Genomic DNA, 14,690 nt, shown 5'->3' on the forward strand with positions numbered 1-14,690 from the left:
GGCAGGACGGGGGCCGCGGGCAGGAGGCAGGACGGCCCCGGGGCAGCGAGCCCCGGGCGGCAGCGGGAGGCCCCGGCGGTCCGCAGAACCGCAGGGCGAACACCGCGGGGTTCAGCGCGGACCCGCTTTGGCTGCGGCGGGGCCCTCGCAGCCTCCTCAGCGGAGCGGGCAAGACGCAGCAGGCTGCGGGGCCCGCGCAGACGGCGCAGCGCCTCCTCGTCCGCGCCCCGCACTCGCAGCGCAGAAATTCCTGCCTGCTGCTGGCGCCGGGTCCGCGGAGCCCAAGTGCCTCGGGCGCAGGAGGGAGCGGGCTGAGGCCCCCGCGCTGCCGGCCCTGCCGGGTGCCGGCCTGAGCAGCAGGCAGCCCCGCTCGCCCCGCGGGCCGCCGCTGCCGCTCCGCGGGGCCGGTGCGGCGAAGCCCCTGGCGTCGGGCCGCTGGKTACCTTTCTCCGCGCCCGAGAAAGGCCAGAATCCGAACTCAGCTGTAACTTGTGTACGGAGTCCGGAAAGGGTCCCAGCTAGGCGCTGGGATCCAGGTATTTTGCTGCTAGAAGAGATGTAATCGCATCGGCAAAGAAGCAGCTTTCGTTCTTTAGCCTAGCTAACGAAAAGCTGATTTCTCACCACGTTCCCTTAATATCCAAACTCTTATGAGAATAGTAATAAAATCTAGTAGGTAAAATCTTTCTAGAGAGTGAAATTCTTTCTCCTCTATCCAGACAATATTCATTAATCCATATCTATCGGGTCCTAAGAAAATACTATTCAAACCCATGAAAATACAAACCGCAGTGCACTGGCATGGACTGTTGAAAACCAGCAGACAATGGACTATTGCAAAAGCCTGCAGATCTCGCTGCAGCCAATTTTTCTGTTTGCAGTTACTGTGAAGCCAATTAGAGCAGATTAGGGCCTTTCTTAAGCAAGTATAGTAAAATATTTAAAAGACATCTGCTTATATTTTATTCGACAACCTGACTGCGTTGCAAAATGCAGCACTATGTTTTGTTCCTCAGTTAGGATAACTTGCTCCTCTGCCACAAAAAAAGAAGGTCCTTAAAAAGTTAGAGCCTCATGGCTGGGAATTCTGTGAGGTAGTGCTTTTGCCTTTGGGTAAAGCAAATGTCTTGCAAAATTAAACAAACAGCATCCTGTCTGGCTAATTTGGGAGTGGTGCTGATAGGCTCTTCAAGAATTCCTGTGCAGCTCCATTTTTCTAAAGAATGACAGGGAGCCTCTGGGACACATGAGAAAGTTTGAGGTATGTGGAGAGGAAAGGAACTCAAAGTTTAGAAAAATACCGGGAGGATGCCATCACCTCCACAGAAATATAAAATCTCGAGGTTCCATTTACATAAAAACATCTAATGAATAAGCTTTGTTTATATSAAGACGACCCTGCATCCATGGGGCTGAATTTTAATGGCAATTTTATAATAGTTTTTTCTGGTGGAGAGAATATGTAAAGTACAAATATGGATGAACATGCTCATCTTACCTTTCATTAACAGCTTCAACTGCATGGCAAGTTCTGTTGCAGCTGGCTAAGAAAGATAGGCTTGGCAATCAAGTAGCTTGTGTAGTCTCTCCTTCTTTAATTGATACTCGAAGAAAGACTGTTTACAAATTAATTTGTACACTGTAAAAAAAGAAGGCAGCACAAACTTTGATTCTTTGAGATAATACCGATTCTGCAATAGTACTTGTTACTTCTGGTCTTTTTTTTTCTCCATCCTAGTGGGTGTCTCAACTCGCTCATTGGCAAGTGGTGCAGGAGCTCTCTAGTAGCAGTTTTATTTGCTTCTGGGGAAACAATGGAGGTTAATACTAAAAGGAAATACCTACTGCACTCATCTTGAATTCTGTTAATTTAATCAGGCCCTTTAAAAATCCAGACTGCCAACAAAAAGAACCAGAGAAGTGTGTGTGTGTGTGTGTGTGTGTGTGTGTGTGTGTGTGTGTGTGTGTATATACATATAGATATATATATATTGACCTCCCCTCTTCCTCCTGTGAAGAGTTGATGTGGCACTTCGGGTTTAATGACTCTACGGTATTGCTTCCCAGGATGAGCTGGAACCCATTGGTATCATGATGCTTCTGTCATGCCACATGCCCATGGGCAGGGGCAGACCTTGCCTTGAGGAGGACCTGCTCCTTGTGCACTGGTCAGAGGCCGTTCTCACCGCTGATTCTTAGGATGGCCAACAGGGCAGGTAGAGGCAATAACTGGGAAAGACTTCAAACATACTCTTCCTGACAAGGCTGGAATTGGCTTTTTTTTTTTTTAATGGAACAGGCAGGAAATGACACCTAACTTCATACTCCAACTGGTTCTGCCAGTTCTCTGAAAACAGTCATCTTAAGAGATGATTAAGGATTCAAATTAGGTCAGTCAGTATGAGCTCACTGCCCTGTATGCTTCATTTGTGAAGAAATGGAGTGTTCACACAGAAGGAGGCAAATGTAAATAAAATTATACTCACTTTGCAAAGGTCTCTGAGACATCTGCAGCCCTTTTAAGGCTGGAAGGTTCATTTTGGACAGAAGGAGCAACAGAAGTGTGGTAGAATATCAAGAAAAGGGAGACTGAAAACATCTGTATTCACCTAAAAAACAAATAAAACAAGTCCTGATGAAATGAGGCAGGTTTTACCATCACGGTTAGTGTATTTTATCCTGTAAGGATCTCAGAGAGCCTTGCACAAAATGAGCAGATGGACAGTATTTCTAGGAGATGTGTCTAAATGGCAAAACTCTGCCTGAGGGCCCTGGTCATATACTCTCAAGCCCTAAGGCAATGGCAGGGCTTAAAATAGAAGGCAATGATCCCAACGGTCAGCTCGCTGCGCAGCCCAGTAGGCAGCGAATGAGTACAGAAATACCCCTCAACATGCCAGTCATGCTTAATAAATACATACTATACCCCTGTAAAAGATTTTCCATTACATTTTTAGGGTAACCATGAAGAACATCTCAACTTTTAAGTTTAAAAACTAGGAGACAACATGTTGCAAAATAAATCTCCGAATTCTTCTAAAAYTATTAAAATAATCTCTCCCTTCTGAACTAACATGTTTCTGTCCAATTTGTCATTCAAGGCAGCAACTCTCTGCAGCCTGTGAGCTCCTTAAGGGTAAAAGTATTTATAGGACTCTCTTCTGCACCTGTCCTGATCTATAACCCAAGGGTCTACTCAGATGCCACACCAAATGCTAAGGAGCTCATGACCTAAATCATGACCTAAGGTCTTAAAATATCTCTGTGAAGGTCTTTTCTGTAAGACTCTTTTCATCCTTATTACACTACTGTTATTCATTACTTTTCAGCTGAGCAAAATTACATCTCCCAAGGTTTTGCATTGTGTTTCCTTTTTAAACCAAGAGGCTTGATTTAGCTGGTAGTTATGAAATCCTAAGTTTGTTTTCTGAAAAAATAAACAGGAACCAAGTAATGGAGAAGCAAAAAAAGACCACCTTTGGTAACATGTTTTCCCACATCTTTCTTTTTATAGCTTCAGAAAGTCTTAGCCCCCCCAAAAGATAAATAGATCATTTAAAAGCAATTGCTTGTATATCATGGTTGATTTATATTCCACGCAGTGAAACCTCTGTTGAAGTCACTTATTGCATTTGACTGCAGTAAATCTGGTGTTTGAAAAAAGAAAAGTCTTTCAAAAAGACACCCAATACCTCTCAATTTAAAGCATGTTATTGGGGAAGAGAAAGCTGAAAAGGACAAGTAGCAGTAAAGAGCAAGTAAAATGTAATGTGGAGAAAAAGAAGCRTCTAAAATCTAACATGCCCAGATATGAAACTGAAAAGAATTGTGAATGAACAAATCTGAAAGGAAATGACTCTCTCCTAATGCAAGGTCCCTGGTGCAGAAATGACATTAAATTCAGTGGATTTCCTCTCAATTTATACTATGGCAACTGATACCAGGCCTAGTCCTGCTGAATGCAAAGTGAGAAAAGCGCTCTACAAATGCCCACTGTGATGGACGATAAGACTATGCCTTCAAAAGACGTAATTCTGTCTGCGTTAAACAGCTCACTTGCCAATGCTTTGAGCTATATATAGACAAATACACTATCATCATAACATCTACTGCTGCAGCTACATGGTTACAGGCTGTACTGCAGGATAGCTTTGCAATTTGGTAGGGGATTCTTTTTTGTTTGGCGGAGCAAACAACAGCTACCATTACCAAACCCTTAATACATTTATGGTACTAATCTTACTGGTACAGCAATGTGTGATGACAGCAAATAGTGGAATACAGCAGGAATGAAAAAGCAGCCAAGAGGATATTGCTGATGTCCAGCCCCTTATACAACAGTACGGAGGGAGATGCTGTAGAGACATACCAGGGTAGACAGCTATTTCCCTCCTCTAGGCTGCAACTAGGAAAACTGAAAGTGTTTTAGGAATGTCTTGAAATTGGCAGAGTTCACAGTGGGAATGTACAGCAGCAGCACTCCTGCCGCACAGAAAGCTGGAAATGAAAGCGTAGCTCCAGTAAGTGAATCAGCAGAGGTTTTAGKGCTGTACGTGTGCACGCTCCTCTCCTGCTAGGAATTAGTTTTTGTTTGGTGGAAGTGCTCAGGTGTCACACATCAAGGCTTCCACCTGAATTTGGACAGGATGTAGGAAAATACGCCCACATTCACATAGCMTAAATTCAACCTACCTGCTTAGGCCTGATGACCTAGGAAACTAGGTAAAAGCCTTTAGAGGTGCCTAGCCAAGAGGAAACATCCGCAGAGGGGATTTAGCCATGTGAATCTGGCTCTGGGAAAATCAAATTTTCTGATAGTAAATGGGGCTATCGTAACATTTGGTCTTCAGTAATTATTCCATTTCAATCACACTGACTGTATACAGCTCAAGAAAATAAGTGAGTAACTATAATGTCAAAATACATTATGTGGCCCTACAAGGTAGTGTGATTATTTCCGGAAGACAGTCAGCTTTCTTACTGATACTCATCCTTATAATCTGATCTGAGTGTTCACCTTTCTGGTGGGAAGATCCTGATAACTTAGCAGTCAAAGTGTAAACTTTTGTCAGCGGCTAACCTACTAGGTCTGGCCAAAGTTTACTTATTACCATACAATACTGGACTCCCTCCCCCCCCCAAAAAAAAAAAAAAAGTATTCCCGGTCAAGAGCTATTCCAGGATGTTTCTGGACAAATATAAGCAAAATGCTTGTTTGGCCCTTGGCCTCTCTGCTGACATTTGGCAGTGCCAGTGAATGCCAAAGGTAGTGATTTCTGTGACGTGGTCTCCTGCCTACCTAGAACCAGATGGCAATCAGCTAATTCTAACAGCGGCTTTCAGCCAATGCCAGTGGGGCCAAATGCGATCGAGACCTTAGATGAAGTTTCTCATCCCTGCTCTCATCTGTTCCTTCATGCATTTTAATCCTTAAACTAGGGGCCACATTATAATCTAGCTGAAGAAAAATTCTCTTTTGAAACCAAGGAGATTTTTTACTAATCTGCTTGGAGTTTTCTTCAGGGAGGAGAGAAAGTGAAGAAAGGGGCATTCAGTATTATTTTATAAACAATCCTTTGTCATGTAGCAGAACGAATAATATTTTATCCCTTCACTTCAAGCCTTATTATTTGTACAGCCTGAAACTTGCTGCCACAGCAAAAGACCTGTGAAAGTGTTTAGTCTCAGTGCAGAAAATTGTGTGAGCGCAGGTACAGTGTGGTTAAACCCATCCTTCCAACATCTCTCTGCACGTATCCCCCAGTCTTAGCTTGTTCTTTTGCATCCTCCTGGGTAGCAAACATGCAGTTCATATCACCGACATCTTTGGGCTGGCAACTTAACATGTTATTATTTAAACTTGACAGATGAGATCCAGCAATAGCAAACACAATCAATCAAGTCCACTGGAAAAAATATATATTAATCTCTCTTTTCATTAGTTCTTTATCCTTTTTCTTTGTATCTCTGAAAAGTTTCACTAATTTCTTAGGAATTAATGCTTTTTCAGTTAAAGAACGTACTTGATGTTCCCCTTAGTCTTCATACTATTTTTGCTGTAGAAAGCTGTTTGGGGAGAGTTCATGGACTCAGCTTGGGCAGGCTCTGTAGAGTTTATATTAACACATCATGTTTTTCCTTCCTTACAGTGAAATAGAAAAAAAAAAAAAAAAAAGTCCCAGGTCGTTGTCCTGGGATTAATCCTGATTTGATGTAGAACGCACTTCCACAGGCCTCTGAGGACATGCTTCTAAAGTCCAAAGTAAGAGTCAAATTGCCAGACCCATGGGAAGATCTGAACTATCACGCTATCTACCTTCCATCAAGAATACCATTTCTCACTGGAGAAAGWTGAGCTTTTTTTAAGTCAGTGAAAAGTGCCCCAGATACCATGATGTCGAATGGAATAGCTTTCCATTTACTCGGGAAAACTACCCAGGGGAGCTGGAGACAAGACTGCCAGGGGGATGCCGTACAGCAGCCCTTGCATCATAGCAAAGGGAAGATCCTTTGTAGGCCTGTCGCAAAGGTATTGAAATAGTTACRTCAGTATCTCACGACGTGCCTATTTCAGCATGCAGACTGCAGTTCCAAGCAGCAAGAGCATTGCTTGGTGTTTGGAGCACACAGCTCCTTTTCCTTCTGAAGGTAAAATGGCCTCCAGATTTCCAATTTCCGCATCAATGTTACTGAATTACACGTTATTTAAAATATGTCTAGAGCCTCGTGTCATGCATATCCCAGCTAATCACTGGTGCTGCAACAATGGTTATCAAAATAGCAGCTCACAGGTGCCAACAGTGAAAACGTTTGAAGAGCTAATCCTCCACATGTCAACATGCTTAACATCCATCTCCACCACCCCATGGGCTCCATGAACTGTTAATCAAGTAGAACTGAAAACTGGCACTGCCAAGGCATAGCTGTTACAGCTGCACAATAGGCCAGGAGCCAGCCAGAAGCTAAAGTTTCAGGGACAATAAACCAAGCAAACAGTCGGACTTCGGCTGCAGCCCTCTGCCACAGCGACTCGGGGGAGTTCATGGCTGAAGTCACCATTTTGCACTGAATCAACTGCCCACGTTGCCAGCGCTGCTGGATGCAATTTCACACGGGCTGGTTCGGAGGGAGGGCGATCGGCTCTCACAGAGGCTGCGTGACTGCCTTCCGCTTCAGACGCCGGCGTATCGAACCCAGATCCTGATGGAGCTGAGGGCTGCCCCGAGCTCTTCTGCTTTAGCACAGTGTCACAAACACCAGCCGCCCAGCGTCGGGCTCAGGCAACCAGGACTCGTCCTGCCTGGCTGTGGACAGGAGCGGGCCTGCGCCATCCACCTCGTCTCATCGCTGACAGGACGCCGCTCTGCGTGGCGGCAGCCGTTCCCGCTAAAGAGCTTGCCGAAAAATGACGACTGCTACAATCCATAGTGYGTAAAACAGAAGAAGTTTGGGGGCTCCTGATGAGCTGCAGTTCAGCTTGTGTCTAGGCAGCTTTCAGTTTTCGCCGTTGCCCCTGACAGCCCATGCATCCCGCGGGAAGCGCATAGCTTCAGGTGAGTGCCTGGGCAGTAACAAAGCTGACGACGGCCGCTGAGGGAGCTCGCTCCCGCGGCTGTGCTGCTTGCAGCTCTGGAGATGGCTCACGTTTCTCTGCCCCCTCCACTAACCAGAGTATCTGCTAACTCAGCAGCTACCAACTCAACAGCTACCTTCTCTCGTGCCAGAGTGCCAGTTCATGCCTGTGGCACCGTAGCTGAAGTCGCTGTGGTCCTTGTGGCATACCACACACCTGAAAGGCAGTGGCACTCTCCGGAGGTGCTGTGGATTAGCATGGCGTTAACGGGTTCTAATAAACCAGTCCTATTTGTCTAAACCCTTGCAAGGCTGAGCAGATGCGATGTGCAACCTGAGATTTCCTCCCTTGGTCTCCCTGGCTGTACAAAGCACAACACGCAGGGGCTTTGTAAGACGTGTGTAAATGTTATTTGCTAACACACACAACGTGTGTGTGCTGAGGCAGAGGGGCATCTCAACATCACTCAGTCAACGAAGCAGTCATGTTTCCTCAGCAAACTCATCAGGTCTTTAAAAAGGCCTTCTAAAGCACAACTCAAACATCAYGTTAACTGGCTGTTCAATAGCAGTAGAAAAATAATGCATTTAATCGCTCTGATCAGTAACACAGGCTTTGACTACTAAGGCACTAGACTACCAGGCCAGGCTCTGGTGTCAGCTTTGCCACAGATGGTCTGTGCGGTCTCGGACAAAGCAATCCTACTCGCTTGGGCCTCAGCAAAACAGGGATTAGGCTGTTGCTTTTCCTCTTTGATTCAAATATGAGCATTCATCTCCCAGTGCCTTTGCTTTCTCAGCTCTTAGGGCAACAGCACCCCGTTTTGCACCTCAGATACCATTAGAGCAGAAGTTACACTGTGCATTCACAGTGTACAGAACAAAACTCGGAGCCAAAAGAGTGGATTCTTTGTTACCTCATGGCACATTTTCCATCTGAACTTACAAAAAATCTCAGCGTTTATGGGGTTATTCAGTCCTGGAATTCAGCGTAGAACCTACATTGCTTGTTTTTAAAGCAAAACTAAACACTGAAGATAAAAAGAAAAGCGAGCAGGTCAGTGAGTGACTTTCCCTGCCAGCATAGGGGTTTGCAGCCCACAAAATTTTGAGTGAACCCTCCATTCAGGACTGGGAGTCTCATCTGCTGCATTTTCTACAGAGCCTTTTCTTATATCTCAGAAGTTTCTTAATTTAGAAATAAGAAAAATTCAATTTAGAAGATATGTTCTTAATTTAGAGAGAGAAACGTTCTCTCTTTTCTTTTTTTTCTTTTCTCTCTCTTTTTTTTTTTTTTTTTTTTTTTTTTTTTTTTTTTTTTTTTTTTTTTTTTTTTTTTTTTTATTATTAGTTCTTTGTATGCTGCAACTAATTGTTTAAGTAAACCACTGTGTGTGTGTGTGTGTTCCCTGATTATTTTGAATTGTTCAGGTCATGAGGAATTGGCCACGTAGGAGCTAAATTTTTCCTCCTCAGTTTGGCAGAAATTTGGCATCAGAAGCATGACAACAATAGCATTGGGACTAGAATAATTTCTACTGCTACTGTTTTTACAATAGGCCGTTTACTCCAGAAATAGCTGAAAACTTATTTTTTTGGAAGAGAGTTACAATGACTAGGGAAAGAAGACTACTTTCAATACATCATAATGTGCTTAAATCGATATTACGTGAGTGCAGAGAAAGCACCCTCTGTGGCCACAATGTCTAACAAAGATGTAATTTTTCAGACTTCTCAAAGAAACTCCCAAGTGCTATCAGAAATCAATGGGTGAAATCAGTTAGGAGCTTTGCAAATGAAAGAGGAAAACAAGGAACATTAAATCTGCAACTACCCTTTCAGCTCTTAGGCTGTGATAAAGTGCAAAAACGTAACAAGAAATAGGTTTGCTGAAGAGAGTCAGAATGGGGGCAAGGGAGGAGGCAGAGGGTTTTAACCCCCATCAGTTCTCTAAATATTTGCTCTGAAACCAGAACTATGTAAGGAATCTCCACCTTCAAAAACACAGGTTTTCATACTTAAAAACAGCCAAATGGATTAAATTCAAATTTAAGGAGAAAAAAGAGGAAAAAACCCTACTCCTGGACTGCATCTTTTAATGCCAAGTTTCTGCCTGGAACAAATTTTTGTGGTTGGCTATTAATCCCCTAAAAACAGCGTAGAAATGTTGACAGCTGTAATAGTTATTCATACTGGCCCTTTCCTTCCACAAAGTTGCTAAAATTGTGTATTTAATTATCTATGCCTTATTGTCGTGCTGAACTTTAAGACTAAATAAATACCCACCCTACTCATTTTCAAGAAAAGCATCCAATATCTGTCTGTAACCCCCAAATGGGTCACCTTTGGCCCTGGACCCCTCAGCTTGTCAGGGGTTAGGGTGTAAAGAGGGAGGACTGGCTGAGGTCCTGCACACTCGGAGTTCCCCTCACCTGCAGCCACTCAACTTACTGAAAAAATGAGGCCGCTCCATGTTCAGGGACATTGATGGCACAGAGACATCCTCTCCCCTGGGAGCCAGCTGCTGGGAAAGGGACCTCACTGCTCTCTTCTGCCTTTGAAGTTCTGCCCACAGCATCCTCTTGTCTCCCTCATTTGCAGATGCTGACTACATCTCCCATAGAAGCTTGCTCTGTATGAGCAAGACAAGAATATTGCTGAAAACAGTTCTGCAGAATAAAGGACTCAGGGACACTGCAAGTTTTCCATTTGAAAAACCCAACATAAGTTAATTTTAGCCTTTAGCTGGTGGGAACAGATGACAGTTGATTATCAGCAGGGAGTTCTCCAAGCTTTCTGACAATTCCCAGGAGAAGAGCAGATTCAGAGTTCTTTTTACATGAGGTTTTGGTGCACATCACCAAAACAGCTTTACCATATGTAACATCTACTACATTGCTGTGGAACTACACTGGCTAGTAAAACAAGGTATTTCTTTACTCATATATTGTATCTGCCTTAAGGCTGGAAACAGAAAAATGAGCATACAGTGTTAAAGCTATCATGCAAGTGAGTTTAATAAAACAATGATAAGGGCCAGGGGTCCTTTGCTCTTTATTATTAACTAGTTTAAAGAAGACCCAGGGGAGTAGGGGATGCAGAGCTGGCAGGGAGGGGGTGGGGATTACCTCCTCGCTCATTACTCATGGGGGTAGGAATTTCCAGATTTCAGGCTGAGCTGATATAAGAGTGGGAGCTGGAGGGAGCAGGGATATGCTGAAGGCAGATTTTGACTGGAAACTGGCTAGGATTTTAAAGGATAGTTTGACCAAACTGAACTAAACTGCTCCCAAAGCAGTATCTTAATTTTATCTGAATACAAGCTATAGATAACAGTCACAACGTGGTAAAAGTTAGAGGTTCAATTTCATAATGGCTTACATTATTCAATAGCTAACTCTGAAGTACAATATAATATTAACTATTTTTAACTTGTCTTGGTTAACATACAGCCCTTAGTGTAAAGCAAGACTAAAGCTAAGCAGCCCTCCCATGGTGGAGCTACATCTGAAACTTTCTACAGAACAGTTACCACACGCTAGCACAGTGGAAATCTGAAAGTTCTGCAGGAATATGTTTCTACAAAAATATGAATAAAAATGTTTGTTTTAGTAAAACTGTTTTCCTCTTTTTCTTTAATTGTAATTTTAATATTATCAATAGTTTACTATAACATGAAAGCTCAAATGTCAGCTAAGATTACAAAAAAGAGATATTTTGATAGTTCCCTACTATTGATTTTTTTTTTCATTCTGTGGGAGATTTCAGAACCCGCATTTTCTGTTCCAATTTGATTTTTTCTTTTACTTTGAAACTTTCTACAGAACAAGAAATTATGGAAAGGGGTTTCTGCTGACAAACAGGCTAACAGTGATGACACTGTATTCCAGTTTGACTGTTAAGAGACAAATCATAACCAAACATTGGAACACAACACTGAATTTTAGAAAACAGATTAAAAAATGAGAGAGCTTCTCATCAATGAGAAGCTTTTGATTCTAAATAATCTGAAATTATTCTAATTCATAATTCGACATTCAGAATAGATAATTAAAAGCCATTAGATTCAGATGTTCAATGACAATTGTGTCACAGAAATCATCAGAAATCTTTAGCATTTTCCTAATCTCTCCTTCAATATTAACTGAGTAAAAATGATAAAAGTGAACAGGTTAATATCATGCAAAATTCTTTACTTTTCAAAGTGAGGTAATGTACCTCCAAAAGAACATTCTGAATTTCCACTATCCATAACTGACTATAACTGTTCCTGAGCAAAATGTGGGCTAACTGTGGACAGTTTTGTTAAAATCTCTTCTCTCTTCACTGGGATGATGTGATATGAAGGTTAACATTCAAGTGGAAAAGACAATATTTATAATATTAAAATGCTATTCTAAAATGAAAGGAGTACCTTCAGCTGCATTAGTTGCTTCGGTTCTAGTCAGCCAGTGGGCAGAAGCAAAGCTGAGAAGAGATTGGTAAGGGAATTATTCTAAGGAAAGGAAAGGCTTCTCTTTGGAAAAAGTATGGATGAGAGGAATGAAAATGTTTATTTTAGAAAGGACACTAATAACAATTAGGCTGTATAAAAATAATAAACGGTGCAGAAAAAAGACAGGAATTTCTTTTTGGCTACTCTCATGTTTAAAGAAAAGTGAGACATTCAATAGGGAGCTGGAAGACAGAAGTCTTAAAATGGATTAAAAGAAAATTTGGATAAAAAAAATATGGTTAACCCATTAAATTTATTGCTCCAAGTAAAATTAAGGCTAAAACGTCAGCAGAGGCAGATTAGCACTGAATAGTTATGTGATCAACAGGAATCCAAAACACCAAAGGCATCTTGCACAAGGCATTTTTGCAGCCCTCCATGCTGTCCCTTTTATCCCTCCAAAGCAACAAAATCAACCTAAAAGCTCCAACAGAATACAAAGCCTCATGCTTCAGGGAGGAAGCCAATAATTAAAAAGAAATCTTAAAATGTAGAGAGCCTATGTCAGAATTGTACTCCATAGATTTTCACAGTTCTCTTTGAAACATCTGGCTCTGGCCATGAAAGACAGACTTCTAGACAATATAAATCATTGCTATGAGCTGGCATGGGAAGTCCTGCGTTTAACTTTTGCCTACACGTTGTGGGTATTTTGCTTTTCTGTTTCCCTATCTATTAGAGACACAGTCAAAGCTTCCTGTGTTTATGGAATGTCTGCAAAAGCCACTAGCTTTTTCGGGTGGGGAAAACTGACCACAAGCACTGAATATTCAGAGATTGTCTCAGAATTCATCTGATAATTAAAAACAGGCTTTAGAAACTGGAATATCCCTCTCTTCCTACCCCCAAATCAGTGTGTTCAGTTAAATGCATGCACTTTTAAAATGGATGATAGGAATTTATTTTCTTTTTAGTTAAAGGAAAAATAGAACATTTTTTTCCTAGTAGCAAAAACTTGGAYTGTGTCAGCTTTGAACTTTGTGAGTTCAGTTTCATTTGTGTTTGGATTTCAGCTGGGCATCTTCTCCTACTGTGCAAACATGCAAATAATCTTCAGAGTTTTCTGTGGAGGGAAAGGAATAGCAAGCAAAAACTCAAACACCCTCTCACTCAATAGTAGCAAAATACTTGCTACTTCTTTCACCAGTCCTCTGAAAAAGAACCACCACACAGGCCTGGTTCTCACCCTCTGTTATACTCCCTGACCAAAAAAAGTGAGAATTCATTGGGTGAAGTGTGGAATAAAGTAGCAGAGCCACAGAACCACAGTCCAACACCCTTAGCAAGGGAGGTGAGGCACCAGGGCTGCAATGATTCCCACCCACTGAATATCACAGAACCGCACAGAATCACAGAATGGTTGAGGCTGGAAGGGACCTCTGGAGATCACCTAGTCCAACCCCTCTGCTCAAGCAGGGTCACCTAGAGCATGGTAGACAGGATTGCATCCAGGTGGGTTTTGAATATTTCCAGAGAAGGAGACTCCACAACCTCTCTATCTCCTAGAAACCACAGCCAGCTGGTACACACTGCCACAGGCTATAGCAAGGCAATGCTTTTCACCTTGCCATAGCACTGAGGCACACGGAGGCTAAGCCTCTTATCTGCTGTAGACAATCTCCTGAGAGAAAGAACCTATGCTCAGGTCTTCTAAATATCAAACTAGAGTAATCTAGCTGCTGAAACGTCTTCTTTTCCTGAAAGTGCTATTCATTCCTTACCTTGCCTTCATGATTTCCTCACTCAGGTAAAGATTTCAGCCAGACATAGACTAATAGCATGTAATACTGAGAAATAAACATTCTCCTGTATGTAGTGCTTGTTTTTGATGCAGTGAGAAAAAAAAAGAGAAGTCCCTTTTCGTTGCATGGGCTTGACAGTACACCTAGAAGGGAGTTAATAACGCTGTTTTGATAACCAGCTCCATAGCAATTACTAGGGAATGGATATGTCTGCCTCCTTTGGAAACCTCAGTTTGATCACATCTCAAGAGAGATGCCTATATTAGCACTGTTTACCCCAGAAGCTCTTCCTCAGCTCTGGGTATGATTTTTTTTTCCCCCTACTTTCTGAAAAAAAAGTGTCTCTGCATTCTCGGAATGAAAATAACTGACAAAGGCCATAGCATGTGTTTGTCAGGCTAAGGTCTGTAGCACAGGAAACAAAGAAACATAATTCTGAGAGTTTTCAGACTCCTGTGGATCTTCCTCTGAATTGCAAGATGGAAAACCTCAGTTCTTTGGAGCTCAATGTAGCTCTCAGTAGCCGTTCCACATCTCTGTTTTCCATCCCATTCTGTGTTCCTTTGTCTGTATCAGTTATAAGCTCTTAACATCTGCAGCCATCTGTTCTGTGATTTGGTTCAGCGTTAGTGCAATGGGGCCCTAATTGTTACAATACAAAGTAAATGGAGCTATGGACTAGAATGCTGAAATGCTTTTTCAAAGAGATTTAAAAACAGGGCCATGTCCAGAAGTGGAGTCCAGGCAAAAGGGAATTGCTACCAGAAGGATCTCTGCTGTAGAAAGACTCACCAAAAATAAAATTAAAAAAAGAAAAAAGAAAAGAAAAGAAAAGAAAAGAAAAGAAAAGAAAAGAAAAGAAAAGAAAAGAAAAGAAAAGA

This window comes from Rhea americana, unplaced genomic scaffold, assembly GCF_003343005.1.
Source record: "Rhea americana isolate MKP2758 unplaced genomic scaffold, rheAme1 scaffold_2, whole genome shotgun sequence".
NCBI lineage: Eukaryota > Metazoa > Chordata > Aves > Rheiformes > Rheidae > Rhea > Rhea americana.